A 15,345-nucleotide genomic window follows, 5' to 3' on the forward strand; every position below is an offset into this window, starting at 1 on the left:
TTTACCTACAAAAGGAATCCCATCAGACTAACAGCGGATCTCCTGGCAGAAACCCTACAAGCCAGAAGAGAGTGGGGGCCAATATTCAACATTCTTAAAGAAAACAATTTTCAATGCAGAATTTCTTACCCAGCCCAACTAAGCTTCATAAGAGAAGGATAAATAAAATCCTTTACAGACCAGGAAATGCTGAGAGATTTTGTCACCATCAGGCCTGCCTTACAAGAGCTCCTAAAGGAAGCACTGAATTTGGAAAGGAAAAACCAGGACCAGCCACTGAAAAACATACCAAATTGTAAAGACCATCAACACTATGAAGAAACTGCATCAGCTAAGGGGCAAAACAATGAGCTAGCATCATAATAACAGGATCAAATTCACACATAACAATATTAACCTTAAATGTAAACAGGCTGAATGCCCCAATTAAAAGACACAGACTGGCAAATTGGATAAGGGGTCAAGACATATTGGTGTGCTGTATTCAGGAAACCCATCCCATGTGCAAAGACACACATAAGCTCAAAATAAAGTGATGGAGCAAGATTTACCAAGCAAATGGAAACCAAAAAAAAAAAAGCAGGGGTTGCAATCCTAGTTTCTGATAAAACAGACTTAAAACCAACAAAGATCAAAAAAGACAAAGAAGGGAATTACATAATGGTAAAGGGATCAATGCAACGAGAAGAGCTAACTATCTTAAATATATATGCACCCAATACAGGAGCACCCAGATTCATAAAGCAAGTTCTCAGAGACTTACAAAGAGACTTAGACTCCCTCACAATAGTAGTGGGAGCCTTTAACACCCACTGTCAATATTAGACAGATCAACAAGACAGCAAATTAACAAGGATATTGAGGACTCGAACTGAGCTCTGGACCAAGAAGACCTAATAGATATCTACAGAACTTTCCACCCCAAATCAACAGAATATACATTCTTCTTAGCACCATATTGCACTTATTCTAAAATTGAACATATAATGGAAGTAAAAACACTCTTCAGCAAATGCAGAAGAACAGAAATCAGAACGAACAGTCTCTCAGATCACAGTGCAATCAAATTAGAACACAAGATTAAGAAACTCACACAAAACCACACAACTCCACGGAAAGTGAACAACCTGCTCTTGAATGACTACTGGGTAAATAACAAAATTAAGGCAGAAATAAGTAAGTTCTTTGAAACCAAAGAGAACAGAGACACAATGTGCCAGAGTCTCTGGGACAAAGCTAAAGCAGCATTTACAGAGAAATTTATAGCACCAAATGCCAACAGGAGTAAGCAGGAAAGATCTAAAATCAACCCCCTAACATCACAATTAAAAGAACTAGAGAAGCAAGAGCAAACAAATTCAAAAGCTAGCAGAAGACAAGAAATAACTAAGATCACAGCACAACTGAGAGATAGAGACACGAGGAAACCCTTCAAAAAAATCAATGAATCCAGGAGCTAGTTTTTTGAAATGAGTAACAAAATAGATAGACCACTAGCCAGACTAATAAAGAAAAGAGAAGAATCAAATAGACACAATAAAAAATGATAAAGGGGATATCACCACTGATCCCACAGAAATACAAGGTCCTATCAGAGAATACTATAAACATCTCTGTGCAAATAAACTAGAAAATCTAGAAGAAATGGATAAATTCCTGGACACATACACCCTCCCAAGACTAAACCAGGAAGAGGTCGAATCCCCGAATAGACCAACAAGTTCTGAAATTGAGGCAGTAATTAATAGACTACCAACTGAAAAAATCCCAAGACCAGATGAATTCACAGCAGAATTCTATCAGAGGAACAAAGAACAGCTGATATCATTCCTTCTGAAATTATTCCAAACAGTAGAAAAAGAGGGACTCCTCCCTAACTCATTTTATGAGGCCAACATCATCCTGATACCAAAACCTGGCAGACACACACACACACACACACACACACACATAATTTCTGGCCAATATTCCTGACGAACATCAATATGAAAATCCTCAACAAAATACTGGCAAACCGAATCCAGGAGCACATCAAAAAGATTATCCACCACATCAAGTAAGCTTCATCCCTGGGATGTAAGTCTGGTTCAACATATACAAATCAATAAATATAATGCATCATATAAACAGAACCAATGACAAAAAACACATGATTATCTCAATATATGCAGAAAACACCTTCGATAAAATTCAACACCCCTTCATGCTAAAAACTCTCAATATAATAGGTGCTGATGGAACGTATCTCAAAATAATAAGAGCTATTTATGACGAACCTACTGCCAATATCATACTGAATGAGCAAAAGCTGGAAGCATTCCCTTTGAAAACTGCACAAGGATACCCTCTCTCACTACTCCTATTCAACATAGTATTGAGAGTTCTGGCCAGAGCAATCAGGCAAGAGAAAGAAATAAACAGTGTCAAATAGGAAGAGAGGAAGTTAAATTGTCTCTGTTTGCAGATGATATGATTGTATATTTAGAAAACCCCATCATCTCAGCCCAAAAACTCCCTAAGCTGATAAGCAACTTTAGCAAAGTCTCAGGAAACAAAAGTCAATGTGCAAAAATCACAAGCCTTCCTATGCACCAGTAATAGACAAACAGAGAGCCAAATCATGAATGAACTCCCATTCACAATTGCTACAAAGAGAATAAAATACCCAGGAATACAACTGACAAGGGATGTGAAGGACCTCTTCAAGGAGAACTACAAATCACTGCTTAAGGAAATAAGAGAGGACACAAACATATGGAAAAACATTTCATGCTCATGGTTAGGACGAATAAATATTGTGAAAATGGCCATACTGCCCAAAGTAATTTATAGATTCGATGCTATCCCTATCAAGCTACCACCGACTTTCTTCACAGAATTAGAAAAAAAAAAAACTACTTTAAATTTCATATGGAAATGAAAAAGAGTCTGTATAGCCAAGACAATCCTAAGCAAAAAGAACGAAGCTGGAGGCATCGTGCTACCTGACTTCAAACTATACTGCAAGGCTACAGTAACCAAAACAGTATACTACCGGTACTGAAACAGAGATATAGATGAATGGAACAGAACAGAGGCCTCAGAAAGAACACCACACATCTACCAACCATCTGATCTTTGACAAACCTGACAAAAACAAGCAATGGGGAAAGGATTCCCTATTTAATAAATGGTGTTGGGAAAACTGACTAGCCATATGCAGAAAACTGAAACTGGACCACTTTCTTACACCTTATACAAAAATTAACTCAAGACAGATTGAAGACTTAAACATTAGACCTAAAACCATAAAAATCCTAGAAGAAAACCTAGGTAATATCATTCAGGACACAGGCATGGGCATAGACTTCATGACTAAAATGCCAAAAGCAATGGCAAACAAAAACCAAAATTGACAAATGGGATCTAATTAAACTAAAAAGCTTCTGCACACCAAAAGAAACGCTTCTGCACACCAAAAGAAACGCTTCTGCACACCAAAAGAAACTATCATCAGAGTGAACAGGCAACCTAAAGAATGGGAGAAAATTTTTGCAGTCTATCTATCTGACAAAGGGCTAATAATCCAGAATCTAAAAAGAACTTAAACAAATTTACAAGAAAAAAAACAACCCCATCAAAAAGTGGGCAAAGGATATAAACAGACACTTCTCAAAAAAAAACATTTATGTGGCCAACAAACATATGAATAAAAAGCTCGTCATCACTAGTCGTTAGAGAAATACAAATCAAAACCACAGAGATACTATCTCATGCCAGTTAGAATGGCAATCATTAAAAAGTCAGGAAACAACAGAGGATAGAGAGGGTGTGAAGAAATAGGAATGCTATTACATTGTTGGTGGAAGTGTAAATTAGTTCAAGCATTGTGGAAGACAGTGTGGTGATTCCTCAAAGATCTAGAACCAGAAAAAGCATTTGATCCAGTAATACATTACAGGGTATTTACCCAAAGGATTATAAATCATTCTACTATAAAGACACATGCACACCTATGTTTATTTCAGCACTATTCACAATAGCAAAGACTTGGAACCAACCCAAATGCCCATTAATGATAGACTGGATAAAGAAAATGTGGTACATATACAACATGGAACTACACAGCCATAAAAAAGGATGAGTTCATGTCCTTTGTAGGGACATGGATGAAGCTGGAAACCATCATTCGCAGCCAACTAACACAGGTACAGAAAACCAAACACCGTATGTTCTGACTCATAAGTAGGAGCTGAACGATGAAAACACATGGACACATGGAGGGGAACATCACACACCGGGGCCTGTCGAGGGGTGGAGGCCTAGAGGAGGAATAGCATTAGGAGAAATACCTAATGCAGATGATGGGTTGATGGGTGCAGCACACCACCATGGCACATGTATACATATGTTACAGACCTGCATGTTCTGCACATGTATCCCAGAACTTAAAGTAAAAAAAAAAAAAAAGAACGTGAGTGATGAAGAACAGTATACATACATATACAGAATGAGTAGACTTCTTAAACTTCTTATGCTGACTAGCCTTGATTAGTGATGCTAAAGATTATTTATTTCTCACATAATGCAAATGACAGTTGGTAAAGCTGCTATTATTACTGTTGGAGAAAAAAAAAGGAAATAAAATTTCCTGAAACAGCCCTGTTTTTATTTTTTTATTTCTTTATTGTACTTTAGGTTCTGGGGTACATGTGCAGATCATGCAGGATTATTGCTTAGGTACATACATGGAAAGGTAGTTTGCTGTCTCCATCCCCCCGTCTCCTATATCTGGCATTTCTTCCCATGTTATCTCTCCCCAACCTCCCTACCCTCCGCTGTCCCTCCCCTAGAACCCCCCAAACAAACCCCAGTGTGTGATGCTCCCCTCCCTGTGTCCATGTGTTCTCACTGTTCAACACCCACTTATTAGTGAGAACGTGGTATTTGATTTTCTATTCTTGTGTCAGTTTTGAAACAGCCCCATTTTAAAGGTATGGGGTTCACCAAAATTACTGGCAATCAAACTGAGACTGAAAGAAGCCAAATGCCAACTCATATATGCCAGAAGACAGATAAAGAAGTCAAGAAGTTTCAAATATATTAGGACCCACCACTGTCTTAGTAACACTGGTGTTATAGTGAAAAATTTGGTAATCATCTTAATTGAAGCAGAAATTCAACCAAAAAACTAAAAATCCTCTCTTTCTCCCCTCTCTTAATACCTTATTCACTTGAAAGTACCTGCAACTCTCTACGTCTCTTTTCCTGGGGAGTCAAGGTCAAGGTGAACAGAGGTGAATTATTTAATCATATGGTGCCTCATTTTTAATAACAGAAATTAATTTTTATCAAGGAAATATTGTGGATCCAGGTTTTCTGGTTCTCAATTCAAACCCATTATGATATTATAGTAAAACTGTAACCTCATGTTTACACATGTAGGTCAGTTAATATAAAATATAAATAAATTGCTAGATTGCAGAAAAAAAAGAAACATTATTTTCTGTATTTTATAAAATAGTCACTTTTTTTTTTTTTTTTTTTTGGAGAGGAAGATAAAGGAAGAGAAAGAGGGAGAGAGAACAGGAGTATTGCTTTATTGCCCAGGCTAGAATGCAGTCTAAAAATGGGAATTGAAAGCCTCTTTTATGCCAATAATTGTGCTTAACAATGGAGACAGGAAGAAATAAGGGAAGAAAATAACAAACAAGCAGCTAACCAATATTTCATTTAAACTTTTGAAATACCATGCAATTACTGATGAGTGATTTACTTCCAATTATGTAGTCACTTTTGGAATAGGTGTGATATGATACTGATAAGAATGTATGTTTTATGGATTTGAAGTGGGAAGTTCTATAAATGTTTACTGTTTACTTGTTCCGCGTCTGAGTTCAAGTCCTGGATATTCTTGTTAATTTTCTGTCTCGTTGATCTGTCTAGTATTGACAATGTGATGTTACAGTCTCCCACTATTATTGTGTGGGAGTCTAAGTCTCTTTATAAGTCATTAAGAACTTGTCTTATGTATCTGGGTGCTCCTATATTGGGTGCATATATATTTAGGATCGTTAGCTCTTCTTGTTGCATTGATCCTTTTACCATTATGTAATGTCCTTCTTTGCCTCTTTTGATCTTTGTTGCTTTAAAGTCTATTTTATCAGAGGTGAGAATTGCAACTCCTGCCTTTTATTTATTTATTCTTGCTCTCCGTTTGGTTGGTAAATCTTCCTCCATCCCTTTGTTTTGAGTCTTTGTGTATCGTTGCATGTGAGATGGGTCTGGATGCAGCATACCGATGGGTTTTGGCTTTTTCCTGTCTGTATCTTTTGATTGGGGGATGTAGTCGATTTAAATTTAAAATTAATAATAATATATGTGAGTTTAATACTGCCATTTGATGCTAGCTGGCTGTTTTGCCCATTAGTTGATGTAAATTCTTCATTATGTTAATGTTCTTTACTTTTTGATAGATTTTTGGAAAGGCTGATACTGGTTGTTCCTTTATATGTGTAGTGCTTCTTTCAGAAGCTCTTGTAAAGCAGGCCTGGTGGTGGTGAAATCTCTAAGTACTTGCTTGTTCACAAAACATTTTATTTTTCCTTCACTTGTGAAGCTTAATTTGGCTGGATATGAAATTCTGGGTTGAAAGTTCTTTTCTTTAAGGATGTTGAATATTGGCCCCCACTCTTTTCTGGCTTGGAGGGTTTCTGCTGAGAGATCTGCTGTAAGTCTGATAGGCTTCCCTTTGTGGGTAACCTGACCTTTCTCTCTGGCTGCCCTTAGTATTTTCTCCTTCATTTCAACCCTAATGAATCTGACGATTATGTGCCTTGGGGTTGGTCTTCTTGAGGAATATCTTTGTGGTGTTCTCTGTATTACCTGGAGTTGAATATTGTCCTGCCTTACTAGGTTGGGAAAGTTTTCCTGAATAATATCCTGAAGAGTATTTTCTAACTTGGATTCATTCTCTTCATCACATTCAGGTACACCTATCAAATGTAGATTAGGTCTTTTCACATAGTCCCATATTTCTTGGAGACTTTGCTCATTCCTTTTTATCCTTTTTTCTCTAATCTTGTCTTCTCATTTTATTTCATTAAGTTGGTCTTCGACCTCTGATATCCTTTCTTCTACTTGATCAATTCGACTGTTAAAACTTGTGCTTACTTCGCGAAGTTCTCGTGTTGTTTTTCAGCTCCATTAATTCACTTATATTCCTCTCTAAATTGTCTATTCTCGTTAGCATTTCATCAAACCTTTTTTCAAAGTTCTTAGTTTCTTTGCATTGGGTTAGAACAAGTTCTTTTAATTCACAGAAGTTTCTTATCATCCACCTTCTGAAGCCTTACCTCTGTTAATGGAATGCACTCGTTCTCCATCAGGCCTTGTCCGTTGCTGATGAGGAACTATGATCCCCTGTAGAGGGAGAGGCTTTCTGATTTTGAGTATTCTCTACCTTTTTAGGCTGGTTTCTTCCCTTCATTATAAATTTATCCATCTGTCGTCTTTGTAATTACTGACTTTCTAATTAGGTCTCTGAGTGGACGTCCAACTTGTTGATTCCCAGCACTGAAATCGGAGCAATTCACTGCGCCAGCCAAAACAGTGGTGTTAAGATTGACGGTGCTCTTCTGCCCAGGAATCTCCAGTCTGGCTCCCGGAGATCTCTGCTGCGCCAAGGCGCTGGCAAAACTGCTGCGCTGGCCACAAGAGTTGCGCTGGCGACCTGTGGGGCTCCTCCACTGGGAATCTCCTGGTCCGTGAGCAACAAAAATCCTTCTGAAAGTGTGGTGTCCTCTCGTTCTCTGCGCTTTCACTGGGAGCTACAATCCCGAGCTGCTAGTGATCAGCCATCTTGGATCTCTCTCCTTGTCACAACTTTTTATACTTCATAAAAACAGGAGGTGACCTGTGTGATAAGCCTTAGAGTTTACAAAGTTCTTTCACATTAATTGACTCATTGTACCCTACAAAGTTCTTTCACATTAATTGACTCATTGTACCCCTAGGTCAGCTCTGTATCCAATTTACAAATTAAAAACTATGGCTCAAACATGTTGAATGATTTGTCCAAAAATAAATCACAGAAGTCATAAATGACAGACTCAAGCTCAGATTTTAATATCATTATTTCTCATTTAGATTAGAGGGTCTACCTCCCACCTACAATTTTTCTTTTTTTTTTTTGAGACAGAGTCTCACTCTGTTGCCCAGACTGCTGGGCAGTGGCACAATCTCAGCTCACTGCAACCACTGTCTCCCAGGTTCAAGTGATTCTCCTGCCTCAGCCTTCCCAGTAGCTGAGACTGTAGGTGTATGCCACCACACCTAGCTAATTTTTTGTATTTTTAGTAGAGATGGGGTTTCTCCATGTTAGCCAGGATGGTCTTGATCTTCTGACCTTGTGATCTGCCCACCTCAGCCTCCCAAAGTGCTGGGATTACAGGCAATTTGAAGGCTTTATATGTCCATTCTAGTCATGGCTCTTAAGTGGGGATTTCTGTACCAGTAATATGAATCTGTGGTTCAACCAAGGAACATCTGGCTCCTCTCCTTTAGGCCCAGTGAGGTCCCACTTGCCAGCCTCATTGGCCTTGTCTTTGCCTCTCATTGGAGGCAGCAGCAGAAGGACCAGTGGTAACAACCTTACTAGTAGTTGAGTGGCAAAGAGAAACAGATAAACAAGGGGATACAATGCTAACTGCCCCCTCTTAAAATGGATTTGTGGCATATTTCATACCTCAAGGCCTTGATTTGCTTTTTAACGTTTCATTCACTGAGAAAAATGATGGAAATGCCTAATTTGATAGCAAGAGTTATTCAGTCCTAGAAACAACATTTGGTCAAACACATGATAGTTTGGAACTGGAAGAAACCTTAAAGACTGGGTTATATCCTTCATTTACTACGTAAGAAAACAGGCTTAGAAAGACTCAGTGATTTTCCTAAGGTTACTTTTCTTAAGTTTAATTTAAAAAAAAAAAAAGCAGGGGGGACTAAATGATTTTAAGATTTGTGTTTGACAACTTTTACATTGGGAAAAAAATGAAGATATGCCCAAACTATTTAGATGTATTAAGAGCTGCCATTTTTTAGTTTTTCCAACATGCTGGCTTGAAGTGAATAAATAAGGGAAAAGAAATTTATGATTCTGTTTAATAAAAAACAAATATAGAAGTCTGTTAATCAATATACATAATATCCAATATACATAATATACATAATACTGCAGCAGTATTTATGATATTAAGGAATGAACATAATGGCAAATGAATGCTCAAACTTCTGGGAAGTTTTTTCTTTCAGAGTTTACTGAAGAAAGTAGATAAAGCCAAGACCACCTATGAAGTAAGATATTCCCAAAAAATTATGTTTGAAAGAATAAAAAAGTCTATTTGACTGTTCTAAAAGGAAGGAAGAAATCAGACTTTATGAAACACATTGGAAAGTCCCATCCTTCCCACCTACGGCTATCCTCGTTAGTACAGATAAAATAATGAAAGACAAGGTCTCACTGGTTATGATACAAACTGCATGGTTTGGTTTCCACTAGGAAGTAAACTAAATTCCCTAATAAAATGTTTTTCTTTTCCCATTGAACTGGGTGATTTCTTTGTAAATGATTGATACCATCCCAAAGAAGTGTGTTTACAGTTAAAATGGCTAATGATTCATACTTTGTTTTTCAGAATGGTTCCTTTACCATCTTTTCATTGTCTCTCAACCTTCCGTCTACCTTAAGAATTTCCAGTGCCTCACATATTTATTAACAAAGTATTATAATTCAGGAAGGAAAAGACGCCAAAACTGACCAAGATAGAAGTTGTAACTCTGTAGTACTACACAAACAGGAAAGAGAAAAAAACTAGTAAGGCAGACAAATATAATAACCAAGGAACTGAATAAAGTCCTTCAAGCCAAGCTCTAGTGTCAGAGGAGGTAAATCTAACATTCACTTCATTTGTTTCTACTCTTGGAATGAATTCCTACTATAAGCAAGAATAACAGCAGCAATAAATCTAAAGTAAGACAAGAAATTTTGAGGAAGTTTAATTCTACCTTTTTTCTTCAAAACACACAGCAATCTTAACACTAAATATCTTAACACATACTTATAGATAAGCTGACTAGTTAAACTATCTTACTAGACTGTTTAAAGACTACCTCTGGTGGCTTAGGTGGAACAGAGATACACTGCCTCCTCAAAAAGCCCACAACTGACCCAAGTTTTTCCGCCAACATTGTTAATCTTTTTAATTATTTTAATATACTTACTGCTTTTCTAAAACATACTTTGCAATCAATCTTGCAAGAATTTATCACAATAAATTCAAATTTTTGACTTCTATCCCTAGAAAAAAAGTTGTTCTAAATTTATTAAAATATAAATTATTTTGTTGCTTCTTTTGTATACTTAATTTTTATAAAATTCCTTGCATTTTTATAAGTTTCAGACAACCAAGACAGAGACAGAAAGAGAAAGAGAGGGAGGGGATTGTGCAACAGAATTCTGCCTCAGCCAACTCTCAGTAGTCTGTTGGCAGAAGGCCTGTGTGTGAACTATTTCCAAGACCTCAGTCTGAAAGGCAGCCAAAGGCTCCACAAAAGAACAGGCCCAAAATGGTTTATTACCTTTCACCTTTGACCTGTTGCCCAGCTACCTCATACTTTGTGAATTTGAAGTTCTATGAGAGAATTCTTTGCCACTCTGTTTACAAACAGCTTACTTATTCCACAGAAACAGTTCGACAGGGCATATCCAGATCACCAAACCTTAGGTTGTTGCAGAAACCATGAGCCTCAGACTCATGGTTAAGTGAAAACTGCAACATTTTGACTAGCTGAAATCAGTATTGGATTATGCAGCAATCATCAATCATTTAATTACCTTTATGTATATAGGTCAGCAAAGTATCAATTCACAAAATGTGAAAGTAATCATACTAGAATCACAAATGGTATAAGGCATGGCTTCCACAAAAAAGAGAAAAAGTATAAATTTTTAACCGGAATATTACAAGTTAAGCACAACTATTACACTGTCCTATATCTTGCTAAATTTATCAGTACACAACAATCACACAATCTTTCAGTTATCCATGTGTTTTCAAAACTCTAGTCTTTGTCTTAGTCAGACTTTACCTTATATTAGGCTTTTACCTGAAGAAATTACTTGATTAAATCCATTATCTCCAGCATGTTTGAACTAATCCCTCAAGGCTGATGCTTTGATCATTTTGGTGATTCCTTTAAAATAAATTAATTAATTCTTACAAATTATTAATGAGTACAAATGCAGCCAGATTTCTTTTTTAAACTGTGAAAATTGATTTTAAGAATGAATAAATTAGCGAGTGATCACATTTCAAAGGGTCATTTATTATTCAGTGGACTTATTTTCAGGAGTTATTTTCTGAATTTCCTAGCTGTACTCAAAACATAATTAAACTTACAAAAATACTATATGCACGCAATTTATCAGAAATATCTACTCTTTGAAATAAGTACAGCATGAATGAGTTTTCTTAAGTCAAGAAAACTATATCATTGTATGTACATATATATTCACCACTAAGGAAAATTAATTGCCTTGATACTTCACAGCAGGGCAGCCAGTAGATAAATGGTAAATAATGGACTTTAATTTAGGAAAAGAGTTTTCTTTTTTAATCTAAGAATGATGATGATGATGATAGGTAACATTTATTGAATGTACTGGGCACTATTGCAAGCACTTTACATCGATTACCTAATTTAATCTTCAAACCACTCTGTGAGATACATACTATTATCATTTTCTTCTTTTTTTTTTTTTTTTTTAATGTCAAGAGTTTTGTTTGTTTTTTTTTTGTTTTTTTTTTTTATTATTGCATTTTAGGTTTTGGGGTACATGTGAAAAACATGCAAGGTTGTTGCATAGGTACATACGTGGCAGTGTGATTTGCTGCCTTCCTCCCCTTCACCTATATCTGGCATTTCTCCCCATGCTCATTTTACAGAAGAGGAAGGTGAGGCTAAAAGAGGTTAGGATATACCTCTAGGAAAGGGAAGGCTTAAAATTTGGCCTTAAGCAATGTCATTTAACTTTACTGCCTCTCAAAACATAGCCTTTAGGCCGGGCACAGTGGCTCACGCCTGTAATTCCACACTTTGGGAGGCCAAGGGAGGCACGTGAAGCCAGGAGTTCCAGACCAGCCTGGCCAACGTTGCAAAACTCTCTATCCCAGCTACTCAGGAGGCTGAGGCATGAGAATCCCTTGAAACCGGGAGGCAGGGCTGGAGTGAGCCGACATTGCATCACTGAATTCCAGCCTGGGCAACAGAGTGAGTGTCTCAAAAACAACAACAACAACAACAAAAACATCCTTTAGAAAACAAAGTATAAAAGCATTCAAGTAAAATAACATGTTATTACTTAGAATTATAATAACTTATACTGCTTTATAAAGCACCCTCACAAAAATTATCTCATTTCATTCTCACAATTACCCTGTGAGAGAATACTACCATTCCTATTTTACAGATGAAGAAGGTAAAGCTAAGAAAGATTATCCAAGGTTACTTGGCTAGTAAATAATAAAGTGAAGATGCCAATCCAGGTGTTCTAATACCATACCTTATATTTTTCCTATTATAATGAGTCTTTTTATTTCATACACAAATCTTTTCTAAGATGAAATATTATTCATTCAACAACAATTAGAATGAAGAATGCCTAATATTAGATAAGAAATGACAAAATTATCTTTAACATTAAACAAAATACTATTATCATGAAACAATTTAGTGAAAATAAATCCCATTTTCCATATTTAAAGTCATATGATTCCTAGTAGCAAGATTTTCATTTTCCTTACTTAGTATCCATAAATACATTCTTAATTCAAATAATGAGGAAAAAAAAGAGGTAGGAAGGCCTATACGGAAGGCCTATAAACGAAGGATTATCCTATGACCCTGCCAGGCAGAGAAGTAGATTATGCAGGAAACAAGTAAATTATGATCCAGCTGGTGAAAAGCTATACCAAAAGTATGACTTAAGAACCTCTATTGGTCCACTTCCTCTGAACATTTTTAAGGAGGTTCAATACCACATGCATTATGAGCAATATTAGGTTAGGCATATTACATGGAAGATCATTTACAAAGTGGGATGCTCCTAACTCTTGGTTCTCCATTGTCACTGTTTGCCCAAAAGCCAAAAACTATGTTTCAGAAAACACAGATTTTAAAACAGGCATCTATAGGAGTTAGATGGTAGGTAATTTTAGGAAGCAGTTATCTTTTCCAAAAGACTAAATATGATATCTGCAAAGCAGAAAGTATGTTAAGGAAAGTTAACTCATGTGTTACTAGAGCAAGTAGCTCCCCCAACCCCAGTTCTAACAACTAAAACTGTCTCCAAACATTTTAAAATGTCCCCTAGAGGAAAAAAATCACCCCCAGTTGAAAACCACTAGTTGAGGCCATCCTTCCTGCTGAAAACTGAAAATGCAGAATTTTTTTAAACGCAATCATTTAAAGCACTAAACTGACAAGATAATGGGGAACTGTCATGCCAAATACTAGGTGAAGTAAAAAACCCAATGTTTACCTTTCTGTTAAGAAGAATATTAAAAACCTAAGCCAATTTGCCTTGAGGACATTTGCCAGTTGGCAAATAAAAGCTTCAATTCTGAAACATCAAAGGCAAGGGGTTTCAGAATCAAGGCTTGAGGTCCCATGTAAGACGCCACATAGAATATTCTCTCTGCATTAAGTTAGACCTCAAAGGACTATACCTAAAATGAAACCTGCCCTCATTTCCCACCCACCCCAAGGATTTCAGTGAAGGTTGTCTGTACACCAAGAGGAGCAGAGGAGGAAAGAAAAGAGAAACCGGAAAGGAGGGAAACTTCCGTCTAAAAATCTTTGGCCACAGCTTGGCCCTCATTAGGATTTACTGACCAGGTTCTTATCACCTTGATTGATTGGGGAACTTCAAGCTAGTATTTTGTTTGAAATGATCCCATGATATTTGGCAAAAGCAAATGCAAATTATCCTAAAGTTATATTCATTCTAAGTTTCCAGGACTCTCCAAATAATTTTGCAAGGTAAGATAACCAAGTATACAAGGAAGCAAAGCAAGATGGGTAAAAACTTGCATAACTACAGGACAACTGAAACAGACCTATTAAGACTTCAGATGTTAGAATTATCAGATATAAAACTACACTTGCTATATTTAAAAAATTAAATGGCATGACTGAAAATATCTTCAGGGATAGGAAACTACAAAAAATGGGAAAGTAATTTGAAAAGGAATCAGATGAAATTTCTAGAAATGAAAACACAATGACTGAAATTTAAAACTCAATGTATTGCATTTGCAACAGATCAGACCCAGAAAATGACAGAACTAGTGAACTGGGGAACAGATCAGGAAAAAACTATTCATAGAGCAGCCTAGGAACCAGCATGCAGGAAAATGTGAGAAAATCTAATATATGTTTACTCTTGAGTTCCAGAAAAAGAGAATAAAGAATATGGGCAGAAGTAAACTCATATTTTATCAATGGTAACTTACAATCTTTTTTTAACATTTCTTAAATCAAGACACATCTCAAAACTGAAGGTTTCTTATAATTACTGTTGGCCAGGCTGCAATCATAATGTATTTGTGCCATTCATGTTATCCTCACTTCAGCTGACTTATGTGCATTATTGGTAGTAAATAAGTTGAGTTTAATTGTTGTTTAAAATGTCTTCAAATACTATGATTTGGCATTGAGAAGTTATTGGTGATGTGTACTGCACTTCCAAAAAGTTTGTTAAAAGTGTATATACAATGGCGTGCAGTCTGATATTAGTGAAGAAAATATTTGTAATTGAAGTAGTGGCCACAGTTCAATGGTCATTAGATTCCTGCAAAGCAAGAAAAGAGAAATGGGAAAGGAGGGACTAAGTACTTAACAGGACCTAAGAAATAAAAATATTTGAGACTCTAACTCAAAAAATAAAATAAAATATTTTTATACAAAGTTAATTTAAAACTAAAGATAAGCAGGAACTCAGTAATTAAATGAACAAATATAGGACATGATTATATGAGGAACCATAGATAAAGAAAATAAAAGTGAGAACTAATTTTCACTATGAGCTCACAGGCAGCCAAGGCAAAAAGGAAGATGGTACATTATAGTCATTTGTCAAAAGTTGCATGTTCATTAGAAGACAGAAACTTACATTAGCCCTAAATTATTATAAAAACTATCATGACTTCTAGTATGTTGAAGAATATATAATTATATGTGGGTTGGGGCATTATATAATTTAATCTTGGAGAAGAAACAGACATCTCAAAATAGTTTTTATACTGC

At 36.3% G+C, this 15,345-nt stretch overlaps 1 long non-coding RNA gene across 5 annotated transcripts in view; it reads right to left on the minus strand.

Moving 5' to 3' along the window:
• The window catches only part of LOC105734692 (uncharacterized), a 160,032-nt gene that overhangs the window by 107,708 nt on the left and 36,979 nt on the right, over nt 1–15,345 (minus strand). The gene's annotated exons all lie outside the window — the stretch shown is intronic.

The sequence above is a fragment of the Aotus nancymaae genome, unplaced genomic scaffold (assembly GCF_030222135.1).
Source record: "Aotus nancymaae isolate 86718 unplaced genomic scaffold, 86718_ANA_hifiasm-v0.15.2.pri h1tg000014l, whole genome shotgun sequence".
Taxonomy (NCBI): Eukaryota; Metazoa; Chordata; class Mammalia; order Primates; family Aotidae; genus Aotus; species Aotus nancymaae.